The sequence below is a fragment of the Triturus cristatus genome, chromosome 2_2 (genome assembly GCF_964204655.1).
Source record: "Triturus cristatus chromosome 2_2, aTriCri1.1, whole genome shotgun sequence".
Taxonomy (NCBI): domain Eukaryota; kingdom Metazoa; phylum Chordata; class Amphibia; order Caudata; family Salamandridae; genus Triturus; species Triturus cristatus.
In genome coordinates this window covers 131,095,090-131,120,883 of record NC_140582.1, presented here as the reverse complement: position 1 = coordinate 131,120,883, position 25,794 = coordinate 131,095,090, and the positions used below count along the sequence as shown (strand labels likewise).

Genomic DNA, 25,794 nt, shown 5'->3' with positions numbered 1-25,794 from the left:
TCACCACCATGAAAACTGTGGTGTTGAGGAGGCTCCTAATATGCTTGGTGGGGCCACAGCGGCACCACCAGCATATAAGGGGCATCAGACCTCTGTAAGACTGCCAGGGATAGCTGAACTCTGGCGGCAGCAGCGGTCCCATGGCTGTCCGACAACCCAGCTTGTTATGTGGCAGTTGGACCACCACTGCCAAATTCAAAATAAGGTCCTTATCATGGTGTAGTTATACTTAGGTCAGTGTTTCCATAGAAAATGCCTTTTTTTGTTATGCTGATAATGTTGGTGTTGCTTGACGACTCTTCAGAAACCTTTTCTAAAACAGTGATCTTTTGTTCTTAGTTTTTTAATGGAATGTTTTGGGGTTCTCCGACAGGTGTAGGCTGAGAAAAGAGGTGTGTTCAAGAACGCAAAATCCCAATGCATTTTTCATGAACATTTTTAAGCGGCACTACTTTAAAAACTGCTGAACAGAATTATACCAATTTTGGCTGGAATTCGGTCAAGGATGTGTGCTTTTTGGGATTCGGTATAAATATGTTCAATAGTTTTTGAGATATTAAGGCTTGAAAATAATTGAATTTCTTCATGGTTGCATTCGAAATACGTTTGTGGAGTCCCTCTAACCCAATTAAAAAAACTAGAGCATTCTGATTGGCCCAGGGAACTTTTTTATAGGTGGGAGCAAACATACCTTCCCTGTCTGCAGGAACACAGAGAGGAAAGTCATGTCTGCTCCCTGTCAACGGTAGTTTATGTTTCTCTGCCCATTCTCCTGCGAGCACGGAAACAGATACTTCACCTGCCTGGCGGGTGAAAGCATAACCAGCTGCTCTTGCTGTGTGAAAGCCATGCTGGCCCCCTCAGACAATGGCCACGGGGATCCTGCGGCCCCTAATTTCTTGCTTGGTGGGTGCCCCTAGTGGACACTTCGGCACCCACTATTCAATAAACAGGCCCCAGAGGATAAGGTCCCTGGTTCCACAATATGCTCCGGGAAGGGGTCAATGCAGCCCAGCTCCCATTTTGAATATCATCTGTGCCTGGGGGATAGTTTCTCTAGGGCCTACTAAGGCTCTGGGAGGGTGGCCACGTGGTCACCTCCTAGTTTTAATGGACTTCAGTCCGGGGATAGGATCCCTGGGGACTATTAAGGCTTGAGGAGGGGGGCCATACACCCCCTCCCTTACATTTAAGTAATGGCCCCAGTAGATGTGGTCTCAAGGGCCACTATTGACTTTCGAGGGGGGGTGCGTCCCCCTTCCCTGAAAGGCCCCAAGTGTTGGGTCCCTGAGGCCCCTTGTGGCTCACTGAGGGGAGGCACGCACCTGCTCCCCTTTGCAAATGCACTAATGGGTTGAACCGCCAGGCACTGTGGACAACCCCACGCTGTGCACGGCTGAATGCCATGCACAGTCTCGTGTTGGCTGACTATACGGTGGTGGTCACCTGCGTACAACACCCTGCTGCTCACGGCTGAAAGCTGTGTAGAGCGTGCGTTTGGCTCCCTGGGTCCAAAGTGAGTCGAGGTTGGTTTTACATATAGTAACACATATTACTTCAGGTTAAAAACAAACTAGAAATTCACTGGAAAAACCAAAGGTTTAAGTAATCTGTGGTAACTATGGGGCCGATTCACAGAACTAACTTAAGACAAAATCCTAAACGTACTACTTTTGGTATTCACAGAAGTTAGGATTTTGTTTTAAGATTGTCTTAAGACAAACTTAAGACAGACTTAAGACAGTCTTAAGACAGTCTTAAGACAGACTTAAGACAAACTTAAGACAGACTTAAGACAGACTTAAGACAGACTTAAGACAGACTTAAGACAAACTTAAGACAAAATCCTAACTTCTGTGAATACCAAAAGTAGTAAGTTTAGGATTTTGTCTTAAGTTAGTTCTGTGAATCGGGCCCTATATCTTGTGCCCTAAGGTAAATTTAACCTGTGCCCTCGCCGTAACACTGATACTTACTTCACATATTACATCATTCATGACATCTTCTATGACACCACTGAATATCACTGCAAAATTTGAAATTAAATTATTGACGAGGAAACTGTGCATGGTGGGGCAGTGGTTTTGTACTTTTGTATGTTCAAAATGTCACTTAACTGTAGCGTTAATTTAGCATTTGTTTTTTCAATGAAAATACATATCTAAGGTTTTCACTTCCCTAATAGTACTTACAATGAAGGGGAAAGGCATATGTCGTAAATGCATCTGTGTGATAAAGGCTGGGTGGAAAAGGCATCTGTGGGAAAGGCATCTGTTGTATTTTCATACAAGAGTGTATGTAATTGGACCTGTTTAGTAAAAGATAAGGAGGTCATGAGATCAAAGAACTCCTTGTCCCTGGAATTTGCCCGAGGGTTGTTGCACCAAAAGTTAAGATCCCCAACAACCAACGGGTGGTTGTATGAGTTACCCATGCAACATATTTATTCAAATAAGGATTCAGTAAGGTTGGGCATGCCGTGAGGTGGCCTATATATGACCATGCACACTAGACAGCAAGAGGAAAATAAAGTTTTTACAATCACAATGTCAACTTGAGGAAGAGTGTTAGAGATCGCAGCAGATGTGTTAAGGATGCAGCGGGCCGTAATTGCATTGGTGTTAAAAATTGATGCACTGAGTGGGTAATACCTCCAGAAATGAGGCATCCAGCAAGTTGTAGATTTCACTACTATGCTTACTCAGGGACCTAGTATTGCATGATACTATCAAAAATTGTGCAGCATTACGCTACATAATTTGCCTTTTCTGGATGCATAATTAAAGTAACCTTCCTGCTTAATTTAGTCCTGCTCTGCCGCATAATTCCAGTGGCACTGGATGGTACAGATAAGAGGTAGAGTAGGGAAGTAATAGTAAGTTGATATATTGGCAGGGCACCTATAAGCCATCAGCAGCATGCATGTGATGAGACAGACCTCATTCTGAATGTCTTTCGATATTTTCAAGTTTAATACTGAACTGATAACACTTTTATTTTTCACTTTCAAAAACGACTTTCTAATTTCTGTAACGTCCATTGCTCATCAATTAGGCAATATATTTAAAACAGGCATTTGCAATGCAATAGGTCTCGCATTTTACTAGAGTTTGAGCTGTTGGCATTGTAAATGACAATGCCTTGCATTTATGTGTTGTTTTTAAAACAGATAAGTAAAATGCAGTCATTAGAATGCCAATAGCTTAAACTCTTACAAATGCTAAACCTATTACATTGCAAATGAAATTCAGGCAGGTCAAAGCTAAAAAGTCCTCGGAGGCTGTAATTAAAGCCTATCGAGTAACAACACATGTAATAGGGGGTGTCGCCATGGGAGGTTACAAAATGAGACAAGGTGGTACGAAGGGGGGACTACTAAGCGTATTGATCAATGAACAGCTACAGTTTACAGTGTACAATGACACAAGCCAATGAAAAATATGTGTGGAGAGTGGGTGGAGCTTCAAGTCCCTTCCTGAATACAGCATACCTCGCAGAGCAGCGCATGAGCTGCCCAGGCTTAACCTAAAAACTGAGGGGCAGATTTACAAGCCCCTTGCGACACTTTTGCGTCACTTTTAACATGAGAAAAGTGATGCAGAAGAGGGGCATATTATCAAGAAACGCCGTTAAAATTATCGCCACTTTAGCGGCAGAAAACTGCCGCTAAAGCAGTGATAATGGGCTTGATAATATGCCCTTGAGAATTCCCATAGAAGCCCATGTTCTGGTGTGAACATGGGCTTCTATGGGAATTCTCTATGGCATATTATCAAGCAAATTATCGCCGCTTTAGCGGCAGTTTTCTGCCGCTAAAGTGGCGATAATTTTAACGCAGTGCTTGATAATATGCCCCCCAGGGAGGAAGATCTCTGGAGCTTATATACAACTGATAGGACTTTCCCATAGGACTTAAATGTAAGACAGCCGAGTGAAAGAGCACTTAATCTTTATACCTCACAGTATATGGTTGTTTAGGGGATACATTTTCTCACTCCATCATCTAGTTAGTAAAAGTAGCTGTTACTAGAATAACAGTCTTCCATGTCACCAGGTTGAGGTGTGGCAGAGATAAAACTTGATAGGCCCAACAAATTGTCCATAGACCAAAAACACAGCAAGAGTACATAGGGGCATATCAACAAGCAGGCAATAAAAAATTATCGCCGCTTTTGCGTCTGTTTTTGGACGTAAAGCGGCGATAATTTTATTGCCTTATCAGCGAGGTCACGCTATTGCGTGAAACCTTGCCTTATCGCCATTTCCCTTAACGCCCATCTTTGCATCTCTAATGAGATGCAAAGTGGGCGTTCCTCCCCAGGATAACGGGAGAAATGTCGCTAAGCGACATTTCTCCTATTATCAAGCCTCACGCAAAGCAGCATAGCGACAAGTAAAGTAGCGATAACCTCTGTTATCGCTACTTTCCTTGCGCCTGCTTTGAACCTGACTTAGCCATGATATCTAATGGAAGGTGGATATCATGGCTAAGTATGTGAGGCCCTATCATCAAGCTATCACCAAAAGTTGTGTGATTATCGCTGGATTTCCAGTGATAATCGCAAATTTGGCAGCTTCCGCTCTGAATTTTATCGCTTTGGAGATAAGCGTTGCTAATAGCACGCTATCTCCGCGATGAAATTCAGAGTTGGCCGGCGATAATTATCCTGACGCTAAGAGCGCTGAGCGATAATTATCGCCGGCCCTTGCTGATATGCCCCAAAGTAGGATAGAAAGCGAGAGTGCTGAGCGGTTCATTTCCATAAACCATGGTAGTGCCGCTCGTGAATTTTAGGGCCCTCTTTCCTCAAATGATGGTCATAACTGCCTTCAAGGTGAGGAATGTCTCAGTTAGCTCTGTAATGTTGACATAGGACCTCCTAATCTTGGGTATCAAACGCTGTTTGTCTGTCGATCCAAATAATCAGTCAGCAGAGAACGCTCAAGATATGACACCCGAAAATGGACCAGCATACAAGGTCCCGTTAAATTCAATCAGAGATGAGGAAAAGTGTATTGTTATTATTCTAAATCCCCCATGGGCCTGCAACGGGTGTTGGACGGGTTTACGAACTTTTGTGAGGGGCGTGGACTGGAAATCAATGCGAGTAAAACTAAGTTCATGGTTTTCAACCCACCCCTCTCATCCCGCCCTAACCCCATGATAGGGTCTGTTAGACTAGACCGGGTTTCCACTTTCGAATACCTGGGGGTGACCCTTAATCAATCCATGACCTGGAACTCGCACATGATCAAGGCGAACTTGAAACTTGTCCAGCTAACGGGCGGTATATGCAGGATGACATCCAGGTCGTCTTATAAACCTTTTGGCCCTCCCCTCCATATTTACAAAACCCAGGCTAGAGGGGCAGTAATATACGGGGGTGAGATATGGGGGCACATAGCGAGCCAGAAACTGCAGATAACTGAGAATAATTTCATCAGACAACTGACTGTATTACCATCTAGCAGCCCACTCCTTCCGTTGAGACTTGACCTTGGCCTAAGACCAATTGTCGAGGAGCTGGGACTCAAGCCTCTAACCTTTTGGCGCAGAATATGGAGCTCGCTGGAGTTATCTAGTTATAGAGCAGAACTTGCAGACATTTTTCGCCTTCCTAAAGCGTTACAAATACCTTGGCTTAAATACATCAAGCACTCTTTCGAAATGATGGGGAGACGGGAAATGTGGTCTGACCCGGAAAATGCTTGTACCAGGATCTCTCGTAGATCCTTAGCAAAGGTATATTACGAGTACAAGCTGCGGGCCACAACCGAGACTCTACGCCAAGAATCCCTATCTAAACACATCCTTGATATTAAAGATCATTATTACTTGGAACTAGTCTTTGATGATGTAGGCCCACCAATAACAAGGAAGTTGTATATGCAGTGGCGTTATGGGACTCTTCCCTTGAGGGCACATACTGAACACTGGTCTAACACATACTCTACAGTGAATTGTCAAGTATGCCCACTCCTGCGAGAAAATGAACTACATATTATCTTTTTTTGCCCAGCCTATAACATACCCCGGAGATATTGGCTTGTCCCACTCCTTAGAAACTTAGGCTTTAGGAAATTTTACCCTGCATATAGAATTTTAAAGTCAGACTTATCCGCCCCAATTGTTTTTGCAGTCGCCAAATTTTTAACAGCAATGTGGTTTATCCGTAATCGATTTACTATGTCCAACAATACCATATGTTAAATGAGAAATGTTTTTTATTGAATGTTTTATGGCTTTTACCATTACTTATTTTATTCTTCTATGTTTAAATTACTATTGTATTCACGTCGCATTCTTTTATGGTCCATAGTGACCGAAATAAAGATTTTGATGATGATGATGATGTATTGTGAATGTCTCCATTGATTTTATTATCTGGCAAGACAAAGCTGTGTCCGTGTTCTGGCTAGATGGTCACCAGTACACAGGAAACCAGAGGCAGTAAAAGACCCGAATTGGCCATACTTTTGTGACCAGTTGACTTAGAAAATAAGCAGTAGTTTCCTAAAGGGCCTTGATACATCCTAAAGGATGGAAGGTTTTTCCTAATGATCTGTGATAGAGGCCTGGTGATCAGGGTTCTCAGAGATCAGATCAAATCTGATATACTTTGTTAATGGTAAACCAGACACTGAAAGAAACAAGGGCTCTCACTATCAGGTGCATACAAACCCATGGGGGAAGGGACCCGTCTAAAGAGTCATTGCTTAAAATCCCATCCCATTCTAAGCGGGCCCTCTTCAGCAGCTTAGAGGATATACCAGGAGCCGAGTTTAGATAAAAAAGGAGGGCTTTTAATTAATAATGCGCACAACCTAAGGAGACATAGGAGGGGCTAGTCAGTTGGGAAGTGGAATTTGGAATCTCCTAAGTCAGGTGTGTAAGGAATTATGGGCCATATTATGAAGGAACAGCGATAACATTTTCGCCGCTTTAGCGGCAGGAAACTGCCGCTAAACCGGCGATAATGGGCTTGATAATATGCCCTTGTGAATTCCCATAGAAGCCCAGGCTCTGGTGTGAACCTGGGCTTCTATGGGAATTCACAAGGACATATTATCAAGCCCATTATCGTCGCTTTAGTGGCAGTTTCCTGCCGCTAAAGCGGCGATTATGTTATTGCAGTTCCTTGATAATATGGCCCTATATAATTTTGTAGCTGTCCCCAAATTTACTTCAGTTGCCTTTGCTAGCATACGATCTCTATGCACTGACACTGTGCTACAATGCTGAAGTGCATGTGTCCTGTCCCTGAACATGTATTGTAAAACTAGTTACACCAAATGTGCTTATATAACTTTGGAGTCAGCTGTCGCATGAAATGCACGTTCCCGTGTATATTTACACCAGACACAAACATGACTAAAATGTTTGGCTTCTGGAATTGCAGCGGCTGGCCAACTGGTCTCTGATGCTGTGACAGTGGCTCTTTTGCCGCTACAAGGAATAACAGCAAAAAAAGCATTGGTACGCCAATAGGAATTCTTGTGTAAAATTCAAATGCAAAACTTCCCTAAATGTCTTGATAGAAGTTCCATAAAGAATTTACATCAAAATGCATGAATTGAAAGTAAGGGTCAGTGGCATTAGCACAATTAAAAGGAGTGCAATTTATCTGTGAACAGGAGGTAGAATTAAATGCATTTGCCTTTTGATGTTCCACTGAGTTGTACTCCTTTAAATTTTAAGTGAAATAAAGTATATCATGAGAATATATTAACTGTGTACAAGTTCACCCAAAACAAGGATAAAGTGCAGAAGAACTTTGGCCTTTCTCAATAAGGGGCATATCAGCAACAACCGGCGATAATTATCGCTAAGCGCACTTAGCGCTAGCATAATTATCGCCGGCTAGCGTGGGTTTTTATCACTGAGATAGCGTGCTATTACAGCGCTTGTCTCAAAAGCGATAAAAATCCTAGCGCTAACTGCCAAACGTGAGATTATCGCTGGAAACCCAGTGATAATCCCACAAAGTTTGGTGATAGCTTGCTGATAGGGCCTCACATACTTAGCCATGATATCCACCTTCCATAGGACTAAGTCAGTCGTGAAGCAGGAGTAAGGTAAGTAGCGATAACAGAGGTTATCGCTACTTTTCTTGTCGCTATGCTGCTTTGGGTGAGGCTTGATAATAGGAGAAATGACGCTTAGTGACATTTCTCCCGTTATCCTGGGGAGGAACGCCCACTTTGCATCTCATTAGAGATGCAAAGATGGGCGTTAGAAATTCAGGCGCTAAGGCAAGGTTTCACGCGATAGCGTGACCTTGCTAATATAGCGATAAAATTATCGCCGCTTTTCGGCCGAAAACGGCTGCAAAAGCGGCGATCATTTTAAATCGCCGCCTTGTAGATATGCCCCTAAGTACTTTGCAATGTTGAGAGGCATCAAAGCATAGAGAAACGGCCGCTAGTAGCAGGAGACAGCTCAGAGAGTTGAGCGCGTGCTGCAGACATGGGTGTGTAACCTTTGTAGGATGAGGCCAAATAAATCATGGCGGACTCGTTTAGACATCATCTTTTCTAGATCGCTAAAATGTGCACGTACACTAAGTCGGAAAATTTCAACTTCTGTTATTTATAGCGCTACAAAGGAGCAAATATGTGGTATCAAATGCTATGTAGAAATTCATGCCCTTATTATCGCACTGTAAAATATGCAGTCGTTAGTTCAGCATTGGAAAGAAAATTAAACAAGCTGGAAACATTTTTTTTTTAAAAGACAGACACCAAAGACACAAGCAGGGCACTCAAGTGCGCCAGTCATCCCAGTTGCTGCTTTTTCAGGAATGCAGGAATCTGCGCTGAGTGCAGGCAGGAACCAGCTACCATAAAGGGGGAGAGAGGAGAAGCCATCACACGTGCTTTACAGTGTGATGGGCAACAAAAACATTATGTGAGTGAAATCGCCAGGGAGGAGAACTCAGCACACAAAGGAGGGACATTTTCACCAATGCACCAATAATAAACCAGCATTTTAAAATGGCACACTTAACAACCAATAGCAATTGTGAGGTGTGCTAAAAGCCATGGAGAGATGCAACAAGTCGAGGCCATACCTATAAAATCTGAGATTTAAAATGACTGTTTGCATATATGTTTATAACTAAATGAATTTTTAAAAAAACAACACCACTACTACCACAGACAGCACTAATAGCACAGATAGCAATAAAAATGATAATAATAATAATAATTATTATTATTGTAGTTTTATTATTGATATTAAAATGAGATTGATAATTATTATCATTAATCGTAGTAGTAGTGGTAGTATAATAATCAAACAGCAACAAAACAATAATTACTCCTACTATGACTACTGGTACTACCACTACTGCTACTAATATTAAGAATCATTATTAAAATAATAAGAAAAGTAATGATAAAAATAACAATAATAATAATAATAATAATAATAATAATAGTCATCATAAATAATAGGAAAATAATGATCAGGCAAAATGTTCACAACATCTACATGCATCTTTAAAATTGTGCAACGAGTAACTACCTTAAATAATTACAAGATTTCTTTACTGTAATATAGCATGAATCTTTACACTAACGTGTCCTACATTTTAAAAGGCATGGCCTGTTTTAAACATTGCACATTAGACTATTCTAGCCAGCCATAGTAACATTGCCACGCCTTCTCTTGTCAAGGAGGTGACAAGATAAAACATGTATTCTAATTTTCCACTTCTATATGCACATATTTTTTCTAGATTACACGAACATGTCCACGTGATGGAGCACTGCAGTTCTATTATAGATGAAGTCCCAGTGTAGCCTACATTGTATTTGTTGAAAGCTTTCGTTGCTGTTTTTAGGATACCTTCACCTTTAACTCCAAAGCGTTTCAAGGGATTTTCATAAAAAATATTAAGTAAACACACCATAATATTTTTCATCTCAAATTTTCTCCAGACAAATATTACTTTAGGGGGAAAATAATTCTCAGTGGCAGAAAAAAAGGTGTCTTATTGGCAGATAAATATGCTATAACACTCCAGAAAGTGCAGCCCCAGCATCTGCAGAAGCACAGCAGTTTTCAGGTCAATGACCTCGGAGTCTTTGCTGCTATGAAGTATTCATCGTAGGAAGATGGGCGCAGGGGAGACAGCCCCCCTTTGCATCAGCAGCTCTAAGCAAAGTGCGCCTCTAATCTCTGGATCACTTCCCTGGTGGATAGTGGGACCCCAGATCAAAGCATCTAACTGTGGTGAAATCTCAGAGAATATTTAAAGAAAAAGAAGGACAGCAAGGAGAACATATTTCACGTGTCAATGAAGTGCTAAATTAATGAAATGGGAACATGTTTGAAATGTTTTAAGGCAGTGGCGTAAGGTAAAAGGATGGGCCCCTCCTGCAGAATGCGTTGGGAGCCCCACGAGACGTCCTCACAGAAATGGGTAAGGGTCTGCATCCTCCATTCTTGTGACATTTGTCTGATTCTAGATTTACTGAAAATCAAACCTAGCAACACCTTGTCCTTTTTCACTTGTAAGGGTCAATGGGTAGAATTTCAGCGAACCCTGTGATGCTGTCAGAATTATAGAATCCATGATAGATCATCTCCTCAAATAGTAAGCACTTCGGGGCATATTATCAAGGACGGCGTTAAAAGTATCGCCATTTCAAGGGCAGAAAACTGCTGCTAAAGCGGCGATAATGAGCTTGATAATATGCCCTTGAGAATTCCCATAGAAGCCCATGTTCTGGTGTCAACATGGGCTTCTATTGGAATTCTCAAGGGCATATTATCAAGCCCAGCTAAGCCGGCGATACTTGTAACGCCGTCCTTGATAATATGCCCATTCATTGCCTGCACGGGCTCTCCCCTTGGTACCAATCAATCTACAGGGACCTCCCTTGGAATCCATAAAAGAGATGTATTAGCTTGATATATATGGTGAAAAAGTGTAATACTCACATTAAAAGTGATGACCGCCCTCCATAAGTGTCCCTTAATGTGAGGATCTGGGTGTACTATATATTATCGCTGTGGTCCCTTATCATGGAATGCACTCACAGACACCATTTTATGTCCAGTCAGTATTGTTTATTCAACCATAAGCTCAACCCTGGGCAGCTGGGGCTGCGAGCAATAGGACTTGGCAAGAACTTAGATACTTATTTATGAGAGGCTTGCGCCACCGGAGCATCACTTTTTTTTTTAATGCTCTGGTAGTGTACGCCTCTCAGTCATGTCTATGAGGCAACGCACAGCCACTCTGCATGGTTTTACATGGCATCATAGATATAGAGTAAAACTAAGCAGTGCAAGTGGCTGCCTTGCCTTACTTTGCATCAATGAGGAGGTGTTCCATGGGTCTTGCAGTGAGTTTTCCCATGCAGCACCCATGGATTTTGACACTGCCCTAAATTTCTTTAATCATGTAAACCCGGGACAGCTCCAAAAACGTATGCCTCCCCAAAACAGGTGTCATGAGGAGAAATAGTTGTATTCCTCCTCGTTTTTTCTCTTTCCATATGTACTGTATTCTGCAGCACTCATAGAAAGTGGGAAACACCTCTCGGGATTGTTTTTGGGAAGAAAGGTGCCTCATCCTGCACAAAAAAATCCAGCCTGCAATGGAGGCACCCCTGTACCATGGTGCAAGAGTGCCTACGTTGGTGATAAGTGCCAAATTGTGCACCAGCCAGGGGAAAAGGACAGGAATGCACCATATTTCATACATTTGGTGCATTTCTGTCCTTTCACATTGGCTTAAGGCTGAACAGCAAGAAGACTTGTGGTGATGCCCTACACCAATTCTTCATAAATGAAGCCCTCAGTGTAAAGCATTTAACAGCACCACACAACAAAATAAGAAAATCACACACCAATAAAAATGCACAACAATTTATAAAAATACAGCACTTTTTTATGGATTTTTAGATACTTTTATATTCAAAATCCACCAGAGGATTGCGGAGATACAGATATTAGAACTTTTCATCACTTTTAAATGCAAATGCAAACAAGCACTGGCAAACGTAAAGTTTGAAAACTTTTGAAAAGAATGGAGAAGTTAGTGTGAGTACTCCGGACTGACTTGGGTGACCAAATTCAGCAGGCATAAGGTCTAGGGAACCGGAAAGGATACTTTGAACAGTTACCTGGCCATCAGAGCATTTTTTAAACAAGTTCCAAACTTTGCAGGACAACCGCCATAGAAGTCAATGGAGTGGTCCTGATGCTGAGGGTTGCAGGCAAAGATGCATAAAAGGGTGCTCCGTTTGGAGTGTGGTTGATGGGGGTATCTTGTGGTGGTTCCTCAATCCACAGGGGATGGGGGGTGACTTTGTCCACGGAGAAGTCCTTTATGTTGCAGTAGCTGCACAGACAATGCTGCACTACTGGTCACATTGCACCGCGGTTGAATGCAGACTCTTTTTGAGCGGCTAGTGTCCCTTGGGAATGACTAATCTGACTCTGGGCAGCACTTCTGGGTCTGCCAGACTTGGGTGTGGGCTTTGGCTAATTGGGATTTGTCCTCTGTTGTGCGCCACGACTGTCAGCGGAAAAAACGTCTGCAGTAGCTACCACTATATCTGGGCTCTTTCAGTTCTTGTTTTAATGGAGCTGGTTCCAGGAGATCAGTAGACTGATCCTTGTAGTCACTGATCTTGGTGAAGCTGGGAAAAAAACTTTTCCCAGAGTCAGGAGCCGCAGGCACAGTCCCTTTCCTGCTAGCCCTAAAGTGCAGCAGGTGCAGTCCTCTCAATGGTGCAGCCTTTCTTTGTATGGTTCAAGGACAAGAGGGCAGTCCCTCTTCAGTCCTCTCTTTTTCTCCAATTTCAACTGAGGAACATAGTGCTAGGAGGACCCTACTTATAACAGGTAAGTGCCCTGAGGGGATTACATGCTCACTAGCCAATGGGCTACTGGGTCCCCTCCTCTCTAGTGATTAAGTTCCTGTGATGTGTGGCACCAGGCTATTCCAGAGTGTCCCATTCTAGCCCCCTTCAAGATGGCATGACCTTTCTTCGGTCTTTAGGAGCAGGGTAGCCCACCCTAGAGGTGTGGCTACCAGTGGACTGTTTTGGACACAGGATTTCCTACCTTAGCTCTGTCTCCTAATTGTCTGCCGGAACAAAAGGCATCCTGCTCTGGGATGTTGTCACAAGTGGCCCTCTAAGGCGGCTTCACTTTTGAAGCCTGCCTTTTTGGCTAACACCCTAAGTGGCCATCCTGTGTGAGGGGGTGACACCTTGCTCTGCAGCAACTGCCTTTGTTCCCAGACCTGGGAGTTGTTCACAAGTTTCATCAGGAGGTCAGAAGTCATCTATGTGTCAATGCCATTGTGAGGTCATTGTATTAGCTGGAGTGCGGATTGGAACTTTCTTAAAGCTGCTTAATGTTAATGGTGACTTAAAATCTGACCTTGGCATCTTGTCAAATTAAATATCCCAATTAATTTGATACCTTACTTGACCCTGTTGGGTGGTCCCACTCAGTAGTTACACGGGTTGGAGTGCCAACTATTTAACCCTTTGATATCCAATGGGGCTCCTAAGCTGTTCACAGTAAAATGACATTTTGGAGGTGCTGCTACAAAGATATATAGAAATTCATGGGCCAGCTGTGTGAATGTACCGTTTTTCCATTCCCTAATTGTGAATCCTTGCAATTCGCAATTACAAAATTGCAAAACGATATGTATAAAAGTGTTTTGAACACTTTCTGCAATTCCCAGTGGGTCGCAAATGACCCCCTCATGAATATTAATGAGGTAGGTAGCAATTTGCAACCCATTTGAAATCGCAAAAATCCCAGGAATGACGGCCTGCTGAGGTCAGCAGACCACCATGTCTGCAATTGCTTTTAAATAAAGCAATCTTTTTTTTTTACAAAGCAGCTTTACAAAAAGAAAAATGAAAAGTTTTCCTTTAATTTTTTAAGAGCAGCCACTCATCCATGGGACCACTGCCTGCTCTTAAAATATGCTTATATAAACATTAACAAAGGGGAAAGGGTCCATTGGGGAACCCCTCCCATGTGTGAATGGGTTGCCAACTACTTTAAGTAGGTGGTAAAATGCAAATGTTTTGCTACTGCATTTTGGTTGCAAAACATTCGTACATACCGATGCGATTCAGTATTAGGAAGGGACGCCCTAAACATGTCTGTTAGAATCCGGATTCCCTGGGTGGCACAGGTGAGTACCTGGGACAAGCAGGGGGTCCTTCTTCCAGTCAGGGTAAGGGGTTAATAATAACCCCCGCTCACCCTCTAGGTAGCTTGGCGCGAGCAGACAAGGCGTTATCTTAGGCGTAATGGTTAAGCATTTGCGATCACATACAACAATCCAATGTTACCCCCACAAATGGACTCCACACTGGATGTATCAAAAATATACTTTGTTTATAGAATTCAGGATTATCACAAGACCCAATAACGTGTAAGCGGGTCCACAATATTACTTGGCAAAAAGAGTTCTCAGTTCAGCGTATGGTTACAAGGTCCGTGCACTTCGTTCCCGGTTCGGGTGGGGGAGCGGGTCTCACTCGCTCTGCGGGCGCTCCAAGTGGGAGCGTGCACCTCGAGGTGCGATCGGGCACAGTACCTTTATCTTGGGGGAGTTGGCGCGAAGGCTGCGCAGCAGTCAGTGCGATCTCGGATGCAGGGTCGTCCTGGCGATGCGTACTACGGTACTCGGCGACCTTGGGCATTGCAGGCTCAGGGGACGGACATCCAGGGGCACTTTCCAGCGGGTTGCGGCGTTCGCGCCGTGCCGGTGATGGGTAACTTGAAGATCACGCTGCGAGGCACAAACACTTGTACGCTCCTCACAGGGGAGATGCACGGGATCCCCAAAGCAGAGGGAAGGCGCGTACGCCGGCAATGTGGTTCATAGGGGGGTGAAGCAGTACGGTCACAGTCCTTCGGTTACGGTGCGAGTTGAGACTCGTAGGGGCCAATAGTCACGATGCTTAGACGGGGTGAGACCCTCCTTTGCGGTGCGAGCTACGGCTCGTAGAGGGGCCACAATCACGTTGTTCGGGCCGGACAGCGGGTGCAAGCTTCAGGGAAAGTATGCTTCGTTCGGGAGGCGCATGCAGCAGTTCTCTTCCTGATCCCAGGGAAAACGGTCCGTTTTCCTGCTCTCTCACACAGCGGTGAAGTCCACTGGTCCTGGGACTTCGTTCAGGGGGCAAGCTCAGCACTAGCCCTTGGAGATCTTAAACAGCACAAGTTGAAGCAAAGTTTATCAGCAATCTTTCTCCTCTCCTTCAGTAGCAGGGCAACCACTGCAGGCCGATCCCCCAGGTCAGGGACAGTATTCCTCCCACAGCTTTCCCGGTTCCTTCTCCTCAGGCAGAGGTTCGTCTTGTAGCAGGATCTAATTTCTTAGGCGCAGGGCTCCTACATTTATACTACATTTCTTTTGTTCTCCCAGGCCAGGGGGGCCCTTGCCTACTTCAGTCCAGTTCTGGAGCACTTTGTTTACGCGATGCAGGCTGCTTCATTCAAGGTGCAGGACAGAGACATCAGACGCTCCACAGGGGGCGGAGCCGGCATTGTGGTGGCAGAGCACAGTCCTATTCAGAGCCCAGGTGCACCCCTCCCACCCATCTACCTGCCAATCGTCCTATTCTCTAACAGGCTACCTAGCCCTGCCCATCTGGGTTTCCCCAGCCCTGTCACTCACGCAAGCCAGACAGCAGATACACATCACGCAGAGGCGGGCTGAAATGGTTAGGCAAGCAAAGGCCAGCTTTCTAAAAGCGGCATTTGCAAATGCGGAATATTAAAATAAACCGTACTAAAAGGTGTACCTTATTATTCTGAGTTCAGGCATACTAAACTTGATCTTCTACCATGTTCCCTGGGCCTGTTAGGATCATAGGATTTAACAATCTCAACAGCCCATTCTGGCCTATGAGAACAGGGTAGCCTTACAATAGTGAAAAACGAAAATGGCTGTAATTCACTATTAGGACATGCCACACACATCAGGGCTTGTCCTACCTTGTGCTTACAATGCACCCTGGCAAGTGTGTGCACTTGCCCAGTCAGCATGTCAGTACCAGACTGCACGCAGGTTCTGCAATGGCAGACCTAAGATACATTTTACCAGGCCGCTTCTGTGGGTGGCACAACCAGTGCTGCGAGCCCACCAGTGGCATTTGTATTTACACGCCCTGGCACTCCTGGTGCACTTTACTGGGGTCTGATAGTAAACCAAATAAGCCAATCATGGGATCCAACCAACATATACTTTTTACATAGGGAGCACTTGCAGTGTGGCACTGGTTGGCAGTGGCACAGTGCTCTGAGCGGCCAACACCATAAACCACATGAGGCACAGCGACAAAAAGAGGAAGGGAGACTCACGCCAAGGTGTCAGGTCTAACAATGTCCATTCCTAATACCGAATCGCAAACCCAAATTGCTATTTAGTAATTCTCAATTTGGATTTGATACATGTGAAAAGCCTTCGTTGCGTTCACAAACGGGCCATTTGCGACATCAAAAATGCTTCATACATGTGACCCCAAATGTTTTACTCAGTAATATATAACTCTTTGCCATAGGACTCTATAGGACTTCCTTAGGGAAGACTTACATATATTACTCAAGGGAAGTAGTGGTTTTGCCATTAAGTGCAATTTCATAGTGGCAGTGTCACACACTGTCCTGTCAGTCTGCAGTGGCAGCCTGGGGTCCATTAGGTCTCTATCATATGCAGGGTGGCACAACCAGTGGTGCAGCCCTAGGTGAATACTCTATCTTACATGCCCTGGGTACCTAGATACCGCATACTAGGGTCTTAGAAGTAAGTCTGTACTTGCCAATTGGGGGTATTCAACTCAGCATAACATTGTATAGGGCTAGAACACAGGCATTGAGGTCTGGTTAGTAGGCATCAGTGCACTCGCAGAGTCGAAAAACCAGCAACTAATAGTCCAAATGTCACTAAAATTAGAGGGAAACCTTCACAAAAGCCAGTTCCTTACACTTGCCTAATTCTATACTGATGTATTATTACTCTTCTGTCATCACTCCATAGCCCTGATGAGGCATGTGCCTTTAGTGCCAACCCTGTGACTTATTTACAAACCTCTTGTGCTACAGATGTGTCACTTTAAACATGGGAAAAAGTGACATACCGGCGGAGCAAAGGGCTTGTAAATAAGCCCCCCTGTATTTCACATAATCGTTATGGGCTTCACCCAAAGCTTGGACTCTGTCACAACGTCTTCAGAGCCTGCTTGGATATTGATGTAGCTCTTGTTGACTGCTGGATGCAGGGTGGGATAGTGGAAGCTGAGGGTGTGTTGTGTTTTTAAATGAAAAGTCAGCTGATATTGTTACATTCTGTATGTGCATTCGTAAATATTATTTGATGGGCTACCTGGACCATTTGTTTGTACATGTGCTGCTCTATTTGAAGATATTTTATCATATCTGTGGCAATAAAAAATGTTTTTTAATAAAAAATACTTGATACATGGCATATCTTTTCTTGATGGCAGATGGATTGGTGATTTATGTGCCCTGGAAATCTCAAAACCCTTCAGGATCCTTCCATATGGATTGCTCTATTCCATGGGTCTGGTAAAAAGAATTTTGTCTACCTGGAGCAAGACATCACTCTTTCCCGGTTTCTTTCGTTTCTTTAAAAAAAAGTGAATCTCCAGCCTTGACATCTGCCCTGTACATTGCATGTTTTTCCTTTACTGGTACAAGAACATTGTATTTACATTTTAGAAGGTATATGCATTAAATCTGTGTCCTTTGACATGGCTAGAAATCCCTCTGCAAAATCATCGAGCCTACAGGTTTCGCTGAATTGTTTAAACACGTGTTGGCTACAACTGTGGTTACTCCTGGGGTTCACTAGAAATCTACTGCTTCATGGGAAGAGGCAGGTAGATTTCTATTGAGTGAAATAATTTGTGCATCTATCTCAGCCTTACAACTACAGGTCTTCCTCGCCATAGCCTGCAGTCCTTCCCTCTTTCTTGGCTGATCTTCATCTGAAAACTGGTGGGAAATAGGGATACAGAGCATTTTTGTGCAATGGAACAGGTAGTGCCTAAGACAAAAATGTAAAAGAAGAGCTATGTATTCCAGTCGGTAAATGATTTTATTTCATGAACAATTAGGTATCCTACCTCAAGAGTCAGGTTCAAGCACAAAGATGAGAATGCCTTGCTTATGCAACAATTGTTCTGTGCCATTCTGTTTGCTGATATAAAAACATAGCAGACAGGCGAATGCCCGGGGCGTGCATTAAAGCCATAATTTTTTAGCCACCATAACACTCTAGACAAGTGCCTACCTTATGTAAACCAGTGCTGACCCTGCTCCTCATGTGAACAATCCATCCCAAACTGCAAGATGAGACTCCCTCTATAAGGACCCACAAGCAGCCCCAGACTAGTTTTGCCCAATTTGGGGATTATCAGTAGGGTGCAGGTTGAGTCCTATGGCACAGTGAGCATGGGCCCATGTCTGGGCACACCCATCACACCTTGGGAGTCAAATGCAACATTGATAATGTGATGTCTGGAATCCTTAAATACATCTCATCCACAGGGGATTTCTCGGGCCATATTGTTTTTCTGTTTGCTGGTTTTTAGACCTGTGATCAATTGGGTAGGCTTCACCCAAATGTCTTGCATTACTCTTCCATTTTTGCTGATCCTGTTTCTATTGGTCTCAGGACTCTGTGCACTTTACCACTGCTAACCAATGCTAAAATGCATGTGCTCAATCTGTAAAACATAGTAACATTGGCTTACACCCAATTGGTACATTTAATTTACTTATAAGTCCCTAATAAAGTGGTACTATCTGTACCCAGGACCTATAAATTAAATGCTGCATGTGGACCCACACGACTGTTTGTGCCACCTACTTGCAGCCTATGTTTGCAGTTTTAAACTGCCATTTAAACCTGGTAACATAAACCTTTGCCAAGCCAATATCTTCCTTTTTTAATACATATATGTCAGTCCTATGGTAGGCCCTAAACAGCTCATGGGATAGCATGCAATATATTTAAAATGTTGGATATGTACTTTTAAGTTTTACATGTCCTTGTTGTAAGAACTCTTAAATGTGCTTCTTAATACTGAAAGGCCTACCTCTACCATTGGATAACATTGGGTCACCTTATTACATTTAATAATTGATAAATGCTAATTGGTAGTAGGTGGGAATGTTGAGTTTGGTGTCTAAAGAATTGTATTTTAAAACCCTCTTTAATGTTAAAGTTGTATTTTAAGTTACAATTCTGAAAATGCAACTTTTAGAAAGGTGTCATTTTATTGTACCAACCATTTGGTGCCTACAGCCTTTATCCCAGGTCACATGACTAGGTGTAGCTGACAGTTGGACTTTGCGCATTGCCCCTACATATTGAGACAAAGGGGAAATAGGTGTGCACCATCTCTGACTTGATAAAGGGGAGAAAGTGGCACCTGCCACACTTGCACAAGACAAAGGCTCTGCCTCAGCACAATCACAAAGGGTTTCACGCTAGACGTTTGTACCCCCAACTTTTATGTACCGAGACAAGCTGGGGCCAGGGCAGGGAAAGGAAATTCCAAACACCTCTGGGGGTGTAAACCTCCGAAACGTTCTCTTTTGTCTAAGCTGGCACCAAGTATAAATGTTGGATCCTCAGGCCCAAGTCTTGTCTACACCTCTGGGCATGTGGAAGACTCAGAAAACCTCTGTCCTCCTCTTCTGAAAGAAGGGATGCCACTCAGCTGCCCTGCTACTGAGGGACTCCAAATGCGAGTAGGCTGGCCTCCTAATGAGAGTCTCGAGGACAGGAAAGGCTCCAACAAACTTGAACCCTGTACCTGGACTCTGCCTGCTGTGAGTCTTGCCCCCCATTGGTGTCACTCCAAGCCTGGACTCTTGTAAAATGGCCAGGAGGTGCTCTGCCAGCCCAGCTATGATCTTTTGGAAGAACCAACATGATGCGTCTCCTCACAGCAATGCATTCGAATCACTAATGTGTAAAGCATCCCCCGACACACGACCTCGCATCGCAGCATGCAGCTCTTCAGAACCACAGTTGGAAAATGTATCCCCAAAGCGGGACTCCATATTGCAAGCCTCCATAGATTGCATTCTTGATGATGATGCAGGACCTTGCATCACAAGCCTTGTCAAGAGCTTCGTTAGAACCGCTGCTGCATGACACTTCCTCGACGCAGGAGCTTGCAACGCCACCCACAGCTCATCAGAACTGCTGTTGCACAATAAGTCCACACCACGCCACATTAAGGGCCTAACTTGGTCTCTGCATCCAGCTTGCACTCCATCATGATTGGCCTGAACTTGTGAATTTGTGCTGATCCAGCACAACCAGATGACCACAGTTGGCTATGTGTGCATCTAAGCACTGTTTTCTTTCAAATCATTAAATATGCATATCTCCAGTTCCACTGATTGCATTTTTGTTGTTTTGATCTCAAAATATTTATTACGTGGTACTCTATTTTTCTAAATTGGTATTGTTATGTTTTCACATTATCACTATTGATATGCTTCATAAATAATCTACTATTGTCTCTAAGCCTGACTGCTTTTGTGCCAAACGACTGGAGGGTTAAACACAGGTTAATTTGTGGATTGCTTGCATTTCACCTTGACAAAAATGATGGATGCTGCTTGAGAAGGGTTTCACCCCTCTTAACCATTAACCCAGTTTTATACACTGGTGGTGTAAATTTTGCTAGCCGTATTCTCAAGGGAAGAACATATGAGCACCACAAGTTTTTGCTGACAGTCACACCCCTAACAACTGGAGGTGACTCACTGTCTTTCAGACTAGTCCACAACTTTTACAGAACTTAGAACACACAAAAATATCACTGGAAAGAAATAGTATGATGCCTGCATCAAATGTTCAGTAGATAGCTGGGAAGTTGAACAGTACTATACATTTCCGTTAGAACTTTTTCTGAGTAGCTGTACTAAAATAAATCTGAGTAGGAGATGGCAGCTGCTCTTCAATTCTGATACAGTGTATGAGAGTTACAATTTTGAAAGGACGGTCATGAAGTAGAGAGTAATGTTTTGCTTTATCTTAGTACTAATGAAGTCCTTCTACATCAACAAAATGATGGAGTTTGGTAATTAAACTACGTGCAAAAATCCACTGAGACCTAGAAAGACTTTCACTGCTAGGTCATTGTTAATATCACTGGTAGGCTACAGGGGGTCCAATCAAGGCACCATCAACCTCTTGACCCCAGCATGTACACTGAACAATTATTATCAAAGAAGGATTTTATTTACATTCGGCCACATTTTGATGAGTGAGATGGGATCTTCAGATGTGTGAATATTTCATTGAGTAGCTATAAAGCATTACAAGAAGAATGGATATGCACATGCATGAACACACAAACACACACACACACACACACACACACACACATGTGTTTAGCTGATATGTACTATTGACATTTCACAGTACAGATAAAGTCCCTCTCGTATGCCATTTTCACAATTCATCATTGAAACATGATTCTGATTTGAATTTTTTGTCCTAATTGGCATTAGATGCATATGGGGGCTCTGCTCTATGCACGATGATTAATAGGGCTTTCCACGTCGCCAATTACTCAGAACAGTATTTTACATTTGCATTTAATTGGCTGATAGACATTTCTATTGTTTTATGAACTGTGATGATGATCTCATTTTATAGCGTGTATAGCTACTTCAAGGAGTGTCCGGCACGAAAGCCGCTGTATCCGAATATGAAAAGAGGTTTAAACTTGTGCAAAGAGTTATATTTTAAGTTTCTTCCTAAACAATAATGCATCACTCGTAGTCTGTAGTTCCAGCGGGAGCAGATTCCAAGCTGCCAAACCCAGATACACCAGAGACCTTCCACCTGTTCTTACATGCTGAATCCTGAGGATCTCTTCCAAAATGAGTTGGCTGATGTTAGCCTTCTTGTGGGGTTGTGAAAACCAAATCTGGCTCTAACATAGCCAGGGCCGGATTGATATAAGGCAGCATGCACTAATACAATAGCCTTACATTTAACTTTTCCCTGATGAGCAATCAATGATGTGCACGCAGATGTGGCGCAATTCTTGTTCTCGTGGAAACATTTAGCAGGAGTCGAGCTGCAATATTCTGAATCACATCCAGTCTGTTCATCAGGTACTCTGGTAGGCCATAATATAGTGCACTTCCGTAATCAATTCTGGATGTTATCAATGCCTGCCTGACCATTTTCTTAGCTGAAAAGGATAGAAGAGGCAGATCTTTCATTAAGGACCTCATAATCCCAAATCAAGTCCCTGCCAAACCCTTTTTTTAAGGATTAAAGGACTGCCTGTTGTCAAATGCAATAGCCTCTGGGGTTCAGGGGAGATGCATTATCTGGCCAAAACGTTTGCCAAAGACCTGATGAAATCTGTCTAAAGAAGAAGAACATTTCAGTTTTCTCTTCATTGCATTTGAGTTGGGCAGTTGCTAAACACTGAAAAACAGCAGCCAGGTAGGTTCCAAACTGACCCCCCTCCAACTCAACTCCCTTATCCTAAGAAAAAAACAGTTGTGAATCATCCGCATAGGAGATCACTTTAGCTCCCAGAACTTCGGCAAGTTGAGCCACAGGGGTGAGATGTAGATTAAAAGGGTGGGATTCAGGGCAGAGCCCGGAGGACTCCCACCAGTACATCACATGGAGTGGCAGCACAAGGAAGAATCACAACTTGCTGGCTCACCTCAGCTAAGAATGATGTTAGTAAGTCCTGTGCCTGTCCTGTTACTCCAATAGCCCGGTGATGGTCCAACAACATCAAGTGGGGGACGGCTGCTGAATTCTGTGGGCTTAATTAAAAGATAAAACCTATTCATTTAAATTTCCTCCGCCAAAATGCAGAGAATGGTCAATTTTTCAAGATTCACAAAGGATTTGCACACTCTCCCTCCTAAAATCCTTCCTGTCAGGATTAGAGCAGATAGTGACTTTGGCCATTTTCAGCACACCCCCTTTCTCTTTCACTTGTGGAGTCCTACAGGGCTCCGCTATGAGCCCTACCTTGTTTAATCTTTATGTGACTCCACGTGCGACTTTGATTAGGTCCTATGGATCCACACTTGGGTCCTACACAGATGACACCTACATTGTGGTGTCGGTGGCTAGTAGCCCAGAGGTTACTGCCACCTGATTTTATAACTGCATCCTGCAAATAGGGAGATAGGTGGGCAAAAAGAGCTTAAAGCTAAACTCCTCCAAAATGGAAGTCATGATATTTGGTAGGAATTCTTACTTTTGGTCTGTGAGATGATTGCCCCAGGAACTTGGCACCCTCCTGACCCCAGTCACTCAGGTGAAAATCATTGGTATTCTTTTTGACAGCAATCTGTCTTTTGAGGGTCATATGATATTATTATCTCTGCCTCTTTTTTCATGCAGAAACTGCTTTGGAAAGGTCCTCCATTTATTCTGGCAGATCTGCAGAAAACTGTGGTATCAACTCTCATTGTATCAAAGCTATACTACTGCAATGCCCTCTTCATGAACATCCCAAAAAGATTTCTGAAGAAGTTACAGAATTTTCAGATTGCGGCTGCCAGACTACTGATGAGCATCCCTAAATGCAAATCAGTATTGCAATCCCTAAAACAGTTGCACTGGCCTCCTTTTAGGAAATGCATTGATTTCAAGGTAATATACATTGCATTTCAATACACTCCAGCTAGGCCTCGGTGATTGACGATACTCGCACAATCTAGTGATTCCCAGGTTTAAAAGATCTACCTGGGGTGGCTGAAGTTTTGTTGACTATACGGCCTGACTGTGGAACTCCTTTCCCCCCAACCTTTAAAGGAATACTGACCTATTGGAATTTAGGGAAACATTAAAAACTTAGTTTTTTAATCAATAAAAATATCTGCAATCCTTCATTAAGTAGATTGGTGCTTTTCCTCATCTTTGTCCAGCGCCTAGACACCCTTTGGTAGTAGAGCGCTTTACACATCCTTTTTTCATTTTTCATTTACAGTTATACCAATAAATAATCTATTGGGCAGCTCTGGATTTTTGCATGCAAAATCTGTTTGCCATGTGTTTGACAATATTTCTGCATAAATATCTTAGTAATAGAACATTTCCAAGCACAGAGTCCTACCGAATCTCTTACGTGGTTTTTAGTCATGTCGTCAGAACATTTGTGGCGTTACAACCCTCTCTAAATGGAAGCTTTGCAGCCGAATCTGCACACAATTACTTTGCCCTTGCACCCAGCTGTAGTGTACTTCCTATAGTACACCTCGCTTTTGGATAACATATACTGTGTGCCTGTGGCAGATTGACTCTGAGCACCCCGACCGCGTATGTTAGGCTGTTTGCATTAGCTAGCTCACAGTGCCACTAGAATCTCCTTTTTATCAGAGAGATTAGTTTTTGGCAACCTCAGAACACAACAACCCTGATTCCTCAGACTCGGGGAAACAATGTACTACTTTTCGCTCAGTCACTCATGCTTGCTCATTTGGTCTCAGAGAGTTACACAGAAGAAACAGTCGAGCGTGTGTACAATAAGAATTTACTGCACAGTTGTTCTTCTAGTGTAAAATGTATGTGCTGCGACAACTGTTAAAAAGTAGCAGAGATATATGATCAGCAGTACAATTAATTAAAAGGGATAGTACAGTTCTACCATTTTGCAATAGCCATGAACATATACATTAATATAAAATGCATTTATAAAATAAAGTGCATACTCCTACGATGCCTGTCTAGATGTACCTAAGTGTACCTAGCATATGTGTAGGTGCGAAAGAGCCAAGAATCCCACTAGGATTTAGTCAAACCAGATTACCTGAATAAAGAGAGTGTGGGACCTCGTCCTGGTCTCGAGTTGGACACCCCGCAAGGGATGGTTAGACCACTGAGATACACAAAGTTAAATGAGAGAGAGAAAAAAGACCCCCCCGATACCACAAGGGCCGAGAGGAACTCTCAAGAGGTAGTACACCCTCCTGTGTTAGAACACTTAATCACACAAAGTACTCCCCTGATATCTTGATTGTTCTATATTGATCCTGATCAAACAGTGTTGGGAAATCCCTATGTGAAGCTACAAGTGGTGCGCCACTAAATAGTGGGAAAGGAGGCAAATCCTTTTGTTTTATATACCCTCACACACCCTAGTGGTGTCATGCTTCATCATCGGGTCACCCTGACGCCTAAAAGTCAGGGTGGGTGGGCTCAACCATATTTCAGGGAGCTTTTGGAAAAGTGTTTGGCCAGGGGGAATAAAGATTAAAAACCCACAGACAGATCCCAGTATCCCTTTATTCTTGGACCTGTCTGGGATATTAAAATTAAGACAAATATATAGGGTTGTTTGGGATATTATGGTCCTGAGACCCTAATGACAACATGTTTAAGTCCACTGAAGCCCCTAAAGGGTGCTGGACTTTCTTCAGGGCGATGTCGCTATACCCCCTGGAATTAACAGTAGTAAGGGAATTTCCCTATGCTATTTATAATAAGGGCATGTAGCTGCTCCTTCTTTAATCAGTAACCATGTTTATTTTGATCACTCCATCTGTGGAAAGATAAAAGAACAACGGAACCAAACATAGTGTATCATTCTTTTAAACACTTGTTAATTCACGTTGTGATTTTTGCCGTTTCCCCGTGTGTCACAATGGCAAGAAGGTGAAGAGCACACAAAACACACGTCCAACATACCTATTTGGTGTGTGTAAGACTAATTTTTTACCTTCACCACTCTCAACTATGTGGCAAAATATTCGTGTTGTGGCGG

General features: G+C 43.3%; 1 long non-coding RNA gene across 2 annotated transcripts in view; it reads left to right on the top strand.

The window, feature by feature from the left end:
• The window catches only part of LOC146861977 (uncharacterized), a 205,823-nt gene that overhangs the window by 68,139 nt on the left and 111,890 nt on the right, over nt 1-25,794 (top strand). Inside the window, exon 4 of one of the 2 annotated variants that reach the window (XR_014978353.1) lies at nt 17,503-18,014. The exons of the other annotated variant lie outside the window; for it this stretch is intronic. This is a non-coding gene — a long non-coding RNA (uncharacterized LOC146861977). Of the gene's footprint in view, nt 1-17,502; nt 18,015-25,794 lie in introns of those variants that run through there. 2 annotated transcript variants of the gene reach the window in all.